Raw genomic sequence first — 15,312 nt, 5'->3', positions numbered from 1 at the left:
CCTCCTAAGACAGCCGCCTACCCCCTTGATCATCCACCAGTCTCTTCTTCATAGCAGCACCATCTTGTCATTCTTTCATATTTTTATTTTTTAGTCCTCCCCCAAGGGTGTGTGTACTGATTGTAGAGAGAGAGAGAGAAACATCAGTGTGAGATCGGTTGTCTCTCGTGGGCGCCCCAACTGGGGATCGAACCCACAACCTAGGTGTGTGCCCTGACTGGAAATCGAACCCACAACCTTCTGGTGTAGAAGACGCTCCAGCCAAGTGAGCCACACCAGCCAGGGCACCGCTGTGCCATTCTCCAATGCCCTGAGTGTCAGCTCACAACACACAGAAGCTGGGGGGAGGGGGAGAGAGGATAAGTCTGGAATCTGATGTCCTGACAATATGAAGGGCAGACCCATCGCTGTGTCCCCTGCTCCCTGACACTCTCCCAGACCAGGGTCACCTGGCCTTCCCCACGCTGGCTCAGTCGCGAGACTCGCCCGGTCCACCTGGGAAACGCACAGTCCGAGGGCTCCGAGCAGACCCGTGCTGTCCAGCAAGGTGGCCGCGGGTGCTGCTGAGCGCCCAAAACTCCGGACCACGCTGTGCTCTGATGTCCATACACACCAGGCTCTGAAGACTCGGTACAAAGAAAACAAGGTAGAGCATCTCATGACTATGTTTATATTGATTACACGTGGGGATGATGTCCTTTTGAACGCGCAGGAGTAAATTAAAGACACTGGAATTGCGTTCGCATCGACGTTCATTGTGAAGCCGGCCGCTGGGACATCAGAGACGCCATGCAGGGTTCCTGGGGCGTTTCTGCCGGACGAGGCTGGTCCGGGCCGCCCGCGGCAGGGCCTCCCTGGCCACTGCTGCCTCCGCAGCCTGCCTGGTGGCTGGCACGGTGAGGAAAGTTCGGGAAGTGCTAACAGCACGATAAACTGTTTGCCAGCTGAGGAGACTCAGATGCACAGGGTTCCACCCGATTTTGCAAAGTCCTGCCTACTCCGGTTTATCAAGGAGCCAAAGTAGGGGCCTCATCAGGACGTAAGCCGCGTGGGTGGGTGCAGAAGTGCCAGCTTGGTCCACCGATCTACTCCCAGCGCTCGGAACAGTATATGGCACGGAGCTGTTACAAATACATGTATTTATGAATGGATGGATGGATGGATGGATGGACGGATGAATGAATGAATGAGTGAATGAAGAAGCCCTTTAGCCACAATGCTCGTGACCCTGAATGCACAGCTTCAGTCCCGCTGTGTGCTGCCTGTGAGGCCGTAGAGAACAAGAGCGTTGCTGTCCACAAGGGCGAGATCACACTATACGTCATCTGGAAAGTTCCACCGCTTGAGAAACCACAACGCAAACCACGTCGGCACCAACTAGAGAGCCCCTTCCTGGCCTGCAGATCCGGCATTCACGCCACGCCCCCCCCCCAGCCCCCCAGTAAGTGCCCGAAGGACAACTGGTGCCCCTAAGAAGTGCACTTCCCACGGGGGCCTGGTTTTTGTCCCCCCCCCCCCCAACCCCACCTGTCGGAAATGCCGCCTCCTCCGGCGAAAACAGAGAGGAGCCTGGGTGTTCTCCTGCCCCACCTGCGCCGCCGTCCGGGCCCAGGGGATCCGCACGCAGCGCCCTCTGGGCTGACGTGTCTGCTTCTGCCCACGGCCGTGCACCGAGAGGGCAGCAGCCTCGGGAGAAGTTGTTTTGCGGAGGGACCGCCTACACCCCCCGCTTCCCTGTGTGACGCTGATGACAGAGCAGCCCACGCTTCCGAGGCGGCTCATGACAAGAAAACAGCCGCATTTGGGTCACCCAGCGGTAACGCAAAAACAAATGACAACCCACGCCGTCCCGCCTCCCAACCCCCGTGTCCCAGAAAGGCCGCCGGGGGCCGTCCCCGGCGAGGAGCCATTTCTCAGCATCGTCCCCGGGGGCGGGGCCAGTCTTCCGTGTGGGCAAACACTGAGTGAGGGGGAGGGCGACTCATCCTGCCCACCGGCCCCAGGGGCCCACCCAGCTCTCTGCAGGCTGAAATGGCCCGCTGCCGTGCCGGTCCCCCACCCCGCCCGACTGGCTGACCCACAGGCTCTGTGTTAATCACGTGACTCCTGGAGGGAGAAACCCAAAAGGGGACAAAGCCCGAGGTCGGCTTTGAGCACAATGGGAATTGGCCAGAGCGCGGTCACGTGACCAGTGGTCTGGGGACCCTGTGTCCTGTCCCCTGGGACACTTGTTACAATGCGCATCCTCAGGGCCCGCCCCAACTCTCAAATCGCTCCACTGAGTAGGAGCCCCGAGAATCTGGATATTGAGTGAGCTCCCGGGTGAGGCCTATGCATGCTGACGTTTGCAATCCACCCCCCAGCATCCCATCAGTCACAATGAATCAGGTTCAAGTGCAAGTGAACTGTGTGGGTGAATGAATAAAACGGTCACATCCCGCACCCGTTCCACACAACGGTCTCTCTCCTCGGGCACCGGCCTCTGTGTCTGAGTCACAGCCTGGCACGGGCCATCGTCCAACAGGTCTATGCCTGTGGCCCCGCGGGCAGCCCACCTAAGACCCCAGCCCCAGATTCCCGACCTGGACCAGAGCTCGGCCCCCTTCCCCGCACACCCTGCTGCCGACCACCACTCCGACCCAAGAGAGTGCGGCCCAGGAAAGGTGCACCCTAGACGTGAGCTTCGGTGGGGTCCAGAGGCCGGGGGGCCCATGGGCAGGAAGAGAACAGAAGCCGAGACTGTGGGAGAGGGGACCTGCCACCCCGTCCCTCGGCCAAGTGAGACTGTGGTCGGTTCCGGCGGTGCCCTCACTCCGGGCCACCCCCACGCACCGGCTTCCACTGCTGACCGTCCGGAGGCTGGGCGCAGGGAAGGAGCGCCCGGAGAGAGGGTCTGGGGCGGAGCTGGTGGTGGCGCGCTGGTTGCGTGAAGAACTAAGCCTTCTATTTTTTGTTTGTTCCGTGGTAGGGATCTCTCTCGTCTCTCCATCTCTCCGTGTCTGTGTGTCTCTCCGTCTCTCTGTGTGCATCTGTGTTGTGCTTCAAGGTCCTTCATTCAAGCGGAAGGCCCCATGTCACCTCTTCTTGTCCCCAAGTGGGCCCCTCACCCTCGCTCCCCCGATGCGCCCGAGCCCCTGCTGACCGCCTCTCTCTAGGGACCCTGCTCCCCTGTGGGGGGAGCCCCCTGAGAAGGCACCCACGTGACGGCAGCCCCCAGCTCTCTCCCACCCGGGAACGCTCGGAAGACAGGTCACCTGCCCACCCACCGTGGAGCCCGGCCACGTCCTCCTGCCTCTGAGCCCACGAGGGGGACATCAGCACCCAGGCCGTGGGGTCTGCACACTCCTGTGGCCCCTCGTGGTGCCTCCTGTGGGTTTTCTGGAATAAAACACCCAGTCCCCACCCCACGGGGCAGGCACAGAGAGGCCGGGTCCTGGGAGGTGCCCCCTCGCGCTGAAAACCCTCCCCAGAGCACTGCCCCCTTGCTCTCTCTTCCACCTCCGCCTCTTCCACAGCTGCGGGCAGGAAACTAGCGGACATCGGAATCATCCATTCCAGTCCCCTCCTCGGGCTCTTCCTGCGAGGTCACCTGGCTGCTATCTTCAAAGTGTGGTGACTGTGTCTGTCATTCTCAGCGTTTGGGCCCTCGGTCCAGCCCGAAGAGACTCTCATGCTGACACCTTGTTTCTCACGTGTAATTGTGACTCAGGGTGGTCGGTATGGGCCACTGTGGAAGCACGGATCTCCTGCAGGAGAATTACAAGGTCACCTCGGAGCAAACAACGGCGGGAGCGTGTCACCTTGTCTGGGACAGTCAGGGGCCCTCAGGAGAGGACGCGACACCTGAGCCGGGTTGGGCAGGAGGCGCACAGGCTCCGGGTGCTATTCTGGGTCTGCCGCAGCCAGGCCCGGCCAATCGGGGGCCACTCGTGTTCCTTAGAAGATGCCAGACACGGTCCCCGGAGCCTGACACGCGTGGCGGCCAAACCGTGTGCCGGAAAAGGAAAGGCGGAGTGGGAATAACAACCAGATGTTAAGGGGCGGCGTGGGGAGAAGCCCCGCCCCCCAGCCTGCCGTTGCCAACGCCCCTCGCCAGTGTGGGGGAAGGGAGGACCGTAGGAAAACGGAAGGAAGGGTCGGCTCAGAAAAGGGGAGCCGTGACTACAAAGCCCAGGAATCCCTGCAGACAGAAGGGCAATGTCCTGCAAAGCTTTCAGGAGGTGCCGAAGGGCAGAAAATATTCACAAAGTGGAGCCAGAGGAGCGCCCTGCATGGGAAATGCCCTACAGTGGATCGGAGCCGACCCCGGTCCCCGAGCAGGGGCGAGTCTCCTCCGCCCGCCCGGCGTTTCCTGGGAGGCGAGTTCGGGGTGTGGTCTCCCCGCCTGTCTCCTCAAGGACTTCACCGTGGCCAGGTCCCACCCTCTCTCACATCATGTGCTGCCGTTCCCATGGTTACACAGAGACGCTCCCACCTTTCAAAACAGTCATAAGGGAACCTTCCCGGAGTGCACCTGCCTCTCCGGCTTCTTCTCCCCGTGGCCACGGCCACGATCCTTTACGTCAAGATTCATCAAGAGAGGCTGCCGTCCCCGAGGCCACACTCTTCCCACCATCATCATCTGGAGCTACCCCACTGAGACTGTGCTCTCCACAGTAACGCCAAATGACCCAGAGACCACCTCTGTGTCCATCTGACAGGGGAGCAAAGAAGGGGGGGGGGTATGTGCAGTGGAGTATTATTCAGCCCTAAAAATAAAGAGGCCCTACCACTTGTGACGCCGCCAGCTAAGGAGAGAGCACAGACACAGAGAGACAAACCCTGCGTGATCCCACGCAGCTGGAGAATCCCACATAGTCGGAATCGCAGAAGCAGAGGGCGGAAGGGGGCGCCAGGGGCCGGGGGTGGGGGACGTGGGCGGTGCTGGTCAGAGGGCACAGCCTGAGAGGTCTACCATGCAGCACTGAGCCTGTAATGAGCAGAACTGGCTCGTATACTTCAAATTGGCTAAGAAGGTGGGTCTTAGGTTAAACATCCTTACAATAACGATCGTGAAAGCAGGAGACTTTGGGCGGTGATGGGTGTGTTCAGGGCTTTATGGGGGTGCTGGTTTCCCGGGTGTGGGCTCCTTTTCACAGGCCCCTCGCTCCCACCCTCGCCCCCCTTCTGATGAGTCAGTGCAAAAATATTTATTCAGTGCTTCATCTGGGGCAGAGAATTTCATTCCCCAGATGCCAGGGAGCTGACAAAATCAGTAAAAGTCTCGGGTTGGTGTCGGCTTGGCTGCGAGCCTGGAAATGTCAGTTATTAGCTCTGTGGCTTTATTCAAAGTGTTTACCTTCCAAGGCGAGGCTTTCCCGGCCAGCAAACAGGGGGCATCGGAAGCGGACCGACACCAGAAAATGCAGGGGGAGGTCATTTATACGGAGCTCGCGCTACTGAGTGAGCTGCGTGACACTCACAACTGACAGGTCCTGGGATGTCATCGCCTCCCCAGATTAACGCAGAATTAGCCAAGTGACAACACTAATCGCCCAGACAGCTGTGGATGCCTGACGGTCTGGGAGCCTCGTCTGCCCCGCGAGGGCTGCTGACTCCTGGAGGCACCGTGAGCAAGGGCTCCCGCCTCCCCGCACCCTGTGCCGCCTGAGCAGAAAGGACACGGGGCCCACACCAGGCAGCCAGCGAGGCGGTCCAGGACCCACCGACAGGGTCGGCGGGTATCTGTGCTCTCGGCCCCAGTGTGGAGCTCTGAAGCTGGAACGCGGTGGTGGCAGCATCGATTTTTCTGGCATTTGTGGGTACCGGGGCTGGTGGGTACTTCCTCTCCCGGCAGGGGAACCGAGCATGAGGCTCCCGGGCCACCCGTGGTGACGCCCAAATTACAATTTTTGTGAGAATCTTTTGGCAGCCAGCTCTCGGGAAGAGGTTGCCCTTTGGGGTGGTCCCGCCTGGGAACAGGCAGCTCCCTTCCTGCGGGGGCACAGCGGTTCTGCGTCCGCCCCCAGGAGTGCCAGGTGCTCCGGAGCCGTGCCGCCTGCGCACGTCTGGGCACGCACACGGTGAGTCACGGGGACGCGCGTCACACCAGGGCGGTGATGACAGTGACCTCCGTGACACTTCTGACTTTGTGAAATCTTTCCTCCCCGCTTCTTATTTCGCTCCCAAGCAAACTGGAGGAGAAAGCCCGGATAGTCGAGTTGCCTTTCTCATCGGTCATGGAACCGTGGCCCGGAGGAGCCAGCCGGCTGGCCCAGGGTCCGGAGAAAAGTCCCTCAAGGACGGGCCTCCTGATTTCTCACCTGTCTACCGCCCCTCATGCCCGGTGGCCGCAGCGCCTCAGGTGCATTGTTCCCTCTGTGTCCAGGGACTCGCAGGCACGTCCAAGCTTCCATTATGACATTTCTCTTACTTCTTTTCTTTCTGTTTTGTGACTACTGTCACCCGTGAAATCTGGGATTTATGAAAACAGCCAAGAGTCGGCAGTGTGCACCCCCAGGACCCAAGGCAATGGCAGCGAAGGAGGTTCTGCCGTGAATGTAAATAGTTTCGCCTCCAAGTGCCCCGGGCTTTTGGCACGCGTGGAGAAAGGGTATGACGTGCTTAGAAACTGGAGGGGGAGCCCGGGTTGCCTGTGGGGTCCCTCCGAGGGGCGTTTCTCAAAGGCACACAGTGTGGCTCCCAATCCACAGGGAGGTCCGCTTCCGGAGAGGAAGTTGGCGGGGAAGGGGTGTCTGTCGAAAATCAGCTCTAACGAGCCTTTTGTTTCCTGTGGCTGGTGACTCTCGGAGACCCCGTGGAGCCCTGTGTCACACCCCGGGTGAGCGCAGTCACAGACCCAGGGAAAACGGCAAGGTGGCCGTGAGCCAGCCGGGGGTGTCCCTCATGTGGGATGGGGGTTCACACCCTTGGGAGGAAAGGCGACATGTCCTTCTCAGGGAGTCGCACTGGGGGGAGGGGGGGCTGTCTCTACACATCGCTGGTGCTGTTGACCTTGGTCGCCAGGCCGACGTGCCCCCACACCGGTTGCCCTCTGCCAGTGCCGGTGCTCACTCTCGCCCTGGACCTGGGACCTTTGCCCTTTGCCCACTCCAGGCGGGTGTCTGTTGTCTGCGGTCCGCCTCGGACACGTCTCCCCCGCGATTCCAGAGCAAAGCGTTGCAACCTGGTTTCCGTGACCACCCACCCAGATGTCCCCAGAACCCCCCCTTCCAAGGGTTTCTGGAACAAGACAGCTGGTCGAAGCCGTGTTCCGTATCGCCTCCCAGTCCGTTTAGTTGCCCGAATACCCCCGTGACATGTGACGGACAACCCAAAGGGCGACGCGGCTCATTTCCACTTCCGAGTGGACCGGGGCCGTTTCTGGAAAACTGCAGAGGGTGCCGGCTCCGCAGAGGTGGGTCTGGGGGTTGCTGGGGAATCGTGAGGGTGAGCCGTGAACACGTGCACGCCCTTCGCGCCACGTCTGGCATTACGTCAGCGGCCTCCCCGCGTCCGGGCTGCAGCCCCGGAGTCGGCCACGCGTCTGCTTCTGGAGATGGAGAAACGCATCAGCTCTCGCCCTCCCACACCTGCCGGTAAACAAGCGCCCACACCCAGGCTCCCGGTGCCGCCCACTCGTCCCAAAGGGCTTCTGTTCTGCCACAGGAGGCCGGGTAAAAAGGATTGCCCGGAAGAGGGGAGACTTTGGAGTTTGGGAGGGTCTTCTCCCCGCTGAGCTGCTGTCCGGTGACCCTGACATGGTCTTGGAGAGAGAAGGGCCCCTGGGATGGGTCACACGCTCTCTAGCGAGTCTGATGTCACCCACCCATGTCCGTTCACTGAGCGGCCCCGTGTGCCCCCCACGGGGGGGGGGGGGAGGATCCTTCACAGCGTGTGCAAAACTCAGGAACCTGGGGGACAGAAGGCGTCCTCTGACCCAGGCGGCCACTCTGGCAGGGAGCCCGGGGTCCGGTCTACCGGAACCGTTCGCCCGCGCTCACACGGGCATTTCCTGATGACACTGAGAAACACCGTGTCTGCACCTCCCCTGTTCGCCTCCGACGCAGAGCGTGACGCCAAAGACGGGACACGGGTTGGACGTGCACCCGAACGGAGGCCACGTAAATGACCTGGCAAAGGTCTGAGAAGCCGCTGAGATGACGCACATGAACTTGAGGGCAGCTCCAGCAGCCACCTCCTGCTCAGCCAGCTGAGGTCTTTGAGGGTCATGAGTGTCCCTGGGTTCTGGGCCGGCCGGCGAGCCGGCGTGGTGGCTCTCCGGCCACCTGAGGGTCCCAAGGTTTCTGTTGGCTGACACCATCCCTCACCGGAGAGCAGCCTCTTCCCAGGACATGCTGAGCGGCACCTCAATCATGGAGGGGGGGGGGGGGGATGCGCAGGTCACATGCACGTCTCCAGAGGGAAGCCGAGATGAGCCGCCACCCCTCCGCCCCTCCCCCCCCCAGAGCAGCAGCAGTCGGCAGCGGCCCAGCAGCTCCCCACCTCCCCACACGGCGGGAGAGGGCGGCCGGTGGCTCCGACTCACCCCCTCCGCTCATTGCTACCCCAGAGCGAAGGGCGGAGCCCCGGGTGGCACGAGGCCTCTCCAGCAGACGCGCTCACCAGCAAACACCTGGGACGCCGACGCAGCTGGGAAAACGGTCTCTCCGGGACCATCATGAGGCTCAATGACGCCCCGGCAGAAAACAGAGCAGCAGCCCTGGGCGCCTGGGGACTGGCTGAGGATATTAACGGAGCGTGAAGAATGCATGCCTTAGCCTTACGGAACGGGGGCTTCCAGAGGGCCCCTCGGGACCAGGGAGCCCACGGGAGCGGAGAGGACAGGGCAGTGGACTGGTCAGCAGCACGGATCTCCACGGGCCAGCGCAGGAGGGCCCAGATGCTCAGAGCTGGGAAGACCCTCGGGGTGTGTCCATTTCAACTGTCAGTTAAAACACGGAGTGCAGCCCTGGCTGGGAGAGGCTCGTGGTTATTTCCTAAGTGCTAACAAGTCATTAACTCAGAAGTTCGTCTTGTGTTTTCCAAGTGTTTCTTCTCGTTCTGCCTCGTCACGGTGGCTGCCACGCTACCCAACGTGTGAGTGTGACCTGAGCGTGGTGCGGGTGTGCACCTGCACCCCAGGGTGTGCGCTCAGACAAGGGACACGAGACTCGCTGCCGGTCCTGCAGAATTTGTTCCTCGTGAGTGTCTTCCTTTCGTGAAAGTGTCCCCTCCCTCAAAACAATACTGTCCCAGAGCCCTTGGCCCAACTGGCTCCAGAAAGTGAGGAAGTACTAAACCAAAAAAGAAAAAAGACAAACCCAGCTCCTATTCAAGGGGGACAGACACCGCCCTGGGGGATCTCCTGATGGGCAGAGTTAGCCCCACTTGAGCGAACAAATAAATAAATAAATAGTGTTGGGGTTTAACTCCTGGAATAAAATAAACACCCATGAGTCCACAGCCGTAGAATTCAATCACCAAGTCGGTGCGTCCGTGGAAGAAGAGGCAACTCTTCCTTCCAAGAAGAGGGGGACAGACAGGAGCAAAAACCCGGTAGAACAAAACGGCAACTCTGGCAAAGACCGTCCTGCGTCCCCGCCCGGGGAGAGACAGCCGGGGCGGGGCGGAGGCTAGAGACAGGCACCGTCGCTGGCCTGGCGGCCGGAGGAAGAGGCCGTGGGCCAAGATGTGTGGGCATCTCGAGACACCGGAGGGGCCAGGAAACAGCGCCCTCCCGGAAGCCCCCGGGGGAGCCGGCCCTGCAGACCCTGCGATTTTAGTCCAGGGGGTCCCCGGGGGCCACTTCTGGAGGACGGACGTGTCCGGCAGCTCATCTGTGCTGTTTACAGCCACAAGTCCCTGCTCGCTATTACAGCGACAACAGAGAACGTCACAGCGTCCTTCCCCAGAAACGTGACTGAGATGTGCCACAAGCCTGGCAGTCACTCTGGGGACCGGGTTGGGGGACTCAGGCCCGGGCAGGGCCAGAGCCGGGTTCCTGGCCAGCAAGGGGCTTTCTACCGGACACCTCCGCTCCCTGCCACCCAGATAAAACACATGCTCTCCACTCTGTGGGGGCCGTTGTCCCCCCTCGCCACCCCGCAGGAAACCCGAGTGTCCCCTGTCACTCATCAGCGCAAAGCTTCCCAAAGCGACCACTGAAAATACTCCCTTGAAGACAAGCGCACCTGATTTAGACATCCTAAATCACGCTGGCTCGCCGCCACACCTGGGCGCCTTGCAGCCAAGGCCCCGTATCTCTGACCATGACCCCAGAGTCACCCCCCAAATTAGGGCTTCCAAAATGTCTCTGACACTAAGGACCACCTGGGGGCGCTTGCGAACTGCCTCCTGGAGGAGCTGGCTCCCTCCCCTAATTCTGCTCTGGGACGTCTGCGTCATTTTCCAAACAAGCATTCCGGGGGAGTGTGGGAGATTTCGCGCTTAGGAGCTGCAGGTGGAGGGAATGGAGAGAAAATGCTCCCCTACCTTGTCCCCGCACAGGAAGGAGGCGACAGGGGCCACCCACCTGGCTGAGCCGCCGCAGCCGGTCAGCCCCCACTGGTGCTGCGTGACGTGGTCTGAAAACTGCGGCAGCGGAAGCACGCGGGCGTCCCTGGAGACAGATGAGAACACTGCGATAGTGCACGCCAGGGAGAGAGAACTAATTAGCGAGCTCATCTTCTGTCCTGTCAAAATGTTTTTAAGAGGATGAAGGAACATCCATAAAGACACTTCAAAACTGTTACTTAAACCCACGAACCAGAGAGCTCCCCGAGTCCGGGCACTGGCAGCCCCGGGGGCGGGCGGGGGCGGGGGACAAACCGCCTGTTCACGTTATAACGCGGGAACACCCTCCCCAACCCGGCTGCGTTCTCCGTGGGACTCCGAGGGTGACTCGCCCCAGTGATAAGTGCAGGAGTATCTCGTGGGGAGGAGACCCCTCACGGGCTGTAAACTCTGGTTTATTAGGACAAGAGACACAGACGCTCGCTAGGTGGGCCCACGGAGGCCAGGACCACAGAACAAGAAGATGCCGGGAAGCGTTCAGGACGAGCGGCCCCCACTCCCAGGGCGAGAGGGGGCCGAGCCTGGAGCCCCGGGGTGGGCACCGACCTCGGGGCTCGGCATCCTTCCGACACCCGACGGGCCCAGGTAAGGTTCCTGACGTGTGTCTCTCGCCCTGGGCCTCCCCCCACAGGCCAAGGGGGCCCGGGAGTCTGGACAACCATCCATGCCAAGGAGGATGGCACAGCCCGGCAGGCTTGTCCGTGCAGTCTTGTGCCCGGCCTCAGGAGCTGGAGGGGGGGCTGTCCTGTGGGCCCCTTGGACGGGAAGACCCCACGCCTCCTCCTGCATTTCCATCCCCTTTCCGATGCCGCCCCAGGGAGCCAGGAGTGGCTGGGGGGACCGGCCAGCCACGCCTCCTCCTGCATTTCCATCCCCTTTCCGATGCCGCCCCAGGGAGCCAGGAGTGGCTGGGGGGACCGGCCAGCCAGCCAGCATGTGACTCACACTCACGCCTTTCCGGTGCACAGCCTCCCTGCAGGGCGGGTCCCCTCCACTCTCTCGCTCTGCCCAGGGCCTGGGGAAGGAGGCCCCGCTGCATGGACAACCCCCACCCCATCTCTCTCTTTCCTGCCTGCCTTCAAATGAGCCAGGGCACCGGCACCCGGTCCAGGTCGCTGGCTACAAAGTGGGCTTGAAACCTGCCCACCTCACTTCTCCATCACCGGCACAGAAGCCCACGTTGGCTTCACGACAGGGCTCCAAGAACAGAGACAGTCCCCTGCAAAGGAGTGCCCATCGGACTGTCAGCCGATTTCTCGAAAGAGACCTTCCGGGCAAGAAGGGGCTGGAAGGAAGTATTCCGAGTCATGAAAGGCAAGGACCTACCTCCCAGATTGCTCTATCCAGCAAAGCTATCATTTAGAATGGAAGGGCAGATAAAGTGCTTCCCAGATAAGGTCAAGTTAAAGGAGCTCATCATCACCAAGCCCTTATTATATGAAATGTTAAAGGGACTCATCTAAGAAAAATAAGATGACCGAAACTATGAACAGCAAAATGGCAACAGACTCACAACTATCAACAACGGAACCTAAAAAAAAAAAAAAAAAAACTTAAGCCAACAGCTAGCACAGGAGCAGAATCACAGAAACGGAGATCACATGGAGGGTTATCAGCGGGGAGGGGAGGGGGAGTGGAAGAATGAGGGAAAAGGTATGGGAATAAGAAGCGCTAATGGCAGGTAGAAAATAGACCGGAGGAGGCTAAGAATAGAACAGGAAATGGAGAAGCCAGAGAACCTCCATGCACGACCCAGGGACATGAACTAAGGAGGGGTGCGGAATGTTGGGGAGGGGGGGTGCAGGGCAGAGGGGGGATACAGGGGAGGAAAAAATTGGGAAAACTGTAAGAGCATAACAATAAAATATACTTGTTTTAAAAAAAGAATTCATCCCCAAATGGAAAATGCCTTCACAGTCTTTTTCCAGGACGTGGGGGACTTCCCGGGGCTCCTCAGGCACTGGGACTCCTGCCCAGAAGCTTCCGCGGGGCCTGGTCCCCAGGCTGAGGGCCCGGCCTGCCCGGACGTCTGGAGGCCCACCCCTCCGAACCCGGCTCCGTTCACCTGGGTCCCTCTCCTGCCGTGACGCCGGCGTCACACACGGACACCCACCCCGGGGCAGTGCCCGCCTCGCTGTCCAGCCCACGGCCCTCGTGTCCCCTGGCCCGTGCTCCGCAGGGAGTGTCGGGGGCTTTGGAGACATTGATGCTTTTCCGTCCGGCGGCGGCATTGTCTGAGTTTGTCCGGAGATGCGGGTGCGGGTGCACGTTTGTGGGGTTACTGCATAGTTTCTGTGCTGATGGAAAGGTGGGAGGCAGTGTCACTGTCCAGCCACGTGGGGGGCATCTCGGAAGCCACGGCTCCTCCATCCCACGGAGGAGGCAGATGAAACGCTGGGTGGAGACCTCGGTGTCCCGTGGTCTCTGCACGGCTATGCCGGCCTGTCTGCCGTGAGTCCCCGGGCGGTCACTCGTCATCAGTGGGCGGGTCCAGGGGACAGGGGGGCGCTGGTGGTGGTTGGGGAGGCGGGCACAGGAGGCACGGTGTGACGAAGCCTGCTCCCCACCCCTGCCGGGGCCCTGCCAGGGGCCCAGGGCCCCCCTAGAGGTTCCGAAAACAGCGGAACTTGGGAACCAGCCAGGCCCCCTCGCGAGTTCCAGTTCTGACGCTCGCGAGCCCGCGCCACGGCACCAAGTCCCCGGAGCCACGGTCTCCTTCCCTGAGAGACGACACTCACACTTGACATGGGATGATCACGCGTGTACGTGCGGTCGGGTCTCTAGAACCATTTCTGGGCCACAGCAGACGCTCAGCAAGTCCCATGGGTGCCTGCCGGGCGGGGCCTGGAACATGGGGGCAGCCCCTCCTCCCCTCCTCTCCCCCACGGGCGTCCCCCCGGCTCTTCCTCCTGTGGCCTGTCCCTCTGCCATGCGGGAAGACTGTCCTTAATGTGACAGCCGCCACCGTGACGCGTTACGTGGGCACAAGACCCTTTAAGACGGAACCCCAGGCCCACGTGGGGGCCGGCAGGGGGTCTGTCTGAGAACGTTTACTCAGCCCGGAATCTGGGGGCGCCCTGGGCCCGCTGTGCCCGAATGCGGAGTGATCCCGCCCCGGATGCCGGCTGTGCCCCCCCCCACCCCCTCCCCCTCCCCGTCCCCCCCCCACCCCAGGTCTGACAGCTCCCAGTCGACCGTCGCCCTTGTGGGGGCCGCCAGGCAGGCCCCCCGAGTCAGGGTACAGTGAGGAAGAGCGAGGATCTGTAGGGAAGCGACAAAGAGGGACTGCAAATAGCCAGGACAGGTGGGGAGGGTGGAGGTGAAAACGCGAGGCCAGGGGAGGGCAGAGGCCGCAGCAGGAAATGGCTCTGGAGGAGCCTCATGAATTCCGTCCTCCCCACCCGAGACCAGACAGGTGCATCAGAACTTGACCCTGAACTTCCAGCCGGGGGAAGGGGGGGAGCTCGAGCCGGAGGGGGCGACCGGCCGACTCGGCGGAAGAACCGTCACCCTCTGAGGATGAGCCCAAAGGCAAAGCGTTGCCCCAGGAAAAGGCGGAGGTTCCTTGCTGGTAAATTATAGATGCAGACCGGTAGCTACCGCCGAGATGCCCTGGGGCTCTTTTTTAATCAGGAAAGTGGAAATAATTCCCTTCAGGCCTGTCTGGCCTTAATAACAGGCTTTCACGCGCGGGCCGGTGGAGGGCAGTCCCGCTTGTCCCACTCCCACGGGCGGGAAGCGAGGGGGGGGCGCGACGTTCTCCAGGAGGGAAAGGGCGCCTGTGGGGAGTGACCTTGACGACCTTGACGACCTTGACAGCGGGCTGAGCGGCCCGGAGACTCAGGGGCGACCTCGGCTTTCCCGGCGCTGCCCCTCACCCTCCAGCCCTGGTCCGCGCTCACCGGGAGGCACCGCTCCCCAAACACACCTCGCTCGCCCCTCTCCTGTCCCGGGGGCAAAGGTCGCTCCGAGCAGAAGACACGCCCCGACTCACCCACCAGGTCCTGTCCCGCCCACGCCAACCTCTCTGTGAAGTGCCCTCACCTCCCCGTCCCCCACGGCACCGCCCGCTCCCCGCGGCCACGGACGGCAGGCGGCGGGTCAGCTTGGCCCACGTGGTTTGGGGGACGCGGGGAGAACCCTGTCTTAGCTCTCAGCGGCGTCGTCAGAGAATTTAAGGTTGGAAATTTCTCGGAGGCTGAGACGCCCCAGAGTCAACTATACCCTTGGGTCCGGGGTGGGGGTGGGGGGAGGGGAGTTGTTCTGAACTTGAAGGATTGGGAGAGGTTTCAAAGAAGGGATGCCTGGAAGCTGGAAGAAAATAGGGTTAGTTTACACCATAATTTAAAATCACTAAGGAGGCCCTGGCTGGGCAGCTCAGTTGGTTAGAGCGTCATCTCGAGGTGCCAAGGTTGCAGGTTCGATCCCCAGTCAGGACACATCCAAAACTTAACCAATGAAGGCATGAAAGAGTGGAACAATGAAATGATGTTTCTCTCTCTCCCCACCCCTCCATAATCAATTAATTTTTTTAAATGATTAAGGAAAGCAGGATACCTAAATAACCTCTTCATGCCTTCTTCCCTTTCAATCATGATGTTCTTAAAGTGGCAATGTGTTGTCGTCGGGGCTGAGTTACTCACACAGATTACTAGATTGGGGGAGGGGGGAGGGCCGCCGGGGACCCGGGGCCCCGCCCAGGGGGACTCTGGAGCGGACAGACTGCAGGGACCAGGCGCAGAGCCGCAGGCAGGGCTG

This window comes from Phyllostomus discolor, chromosome 10 (assembly GCF_004126475.2).
Source record: "Phyllostomus discolor isolate MPI-MPIP mPhyDis1 chromosome 10, mPhyDis1.pri.v3, whole genome shotgun sequence".
Lineage (NCBI taxonomy): Eukaryota > Metazoa > Chordata > Mammalia > Chiroptera > Phyllostomidae > Phyllostomus > Phyllostomus discolor.
The sequence above is the reverse complement of the archived record's forward strand: the minus strand, read 5'-3'. Positions refer to the sequence as shown.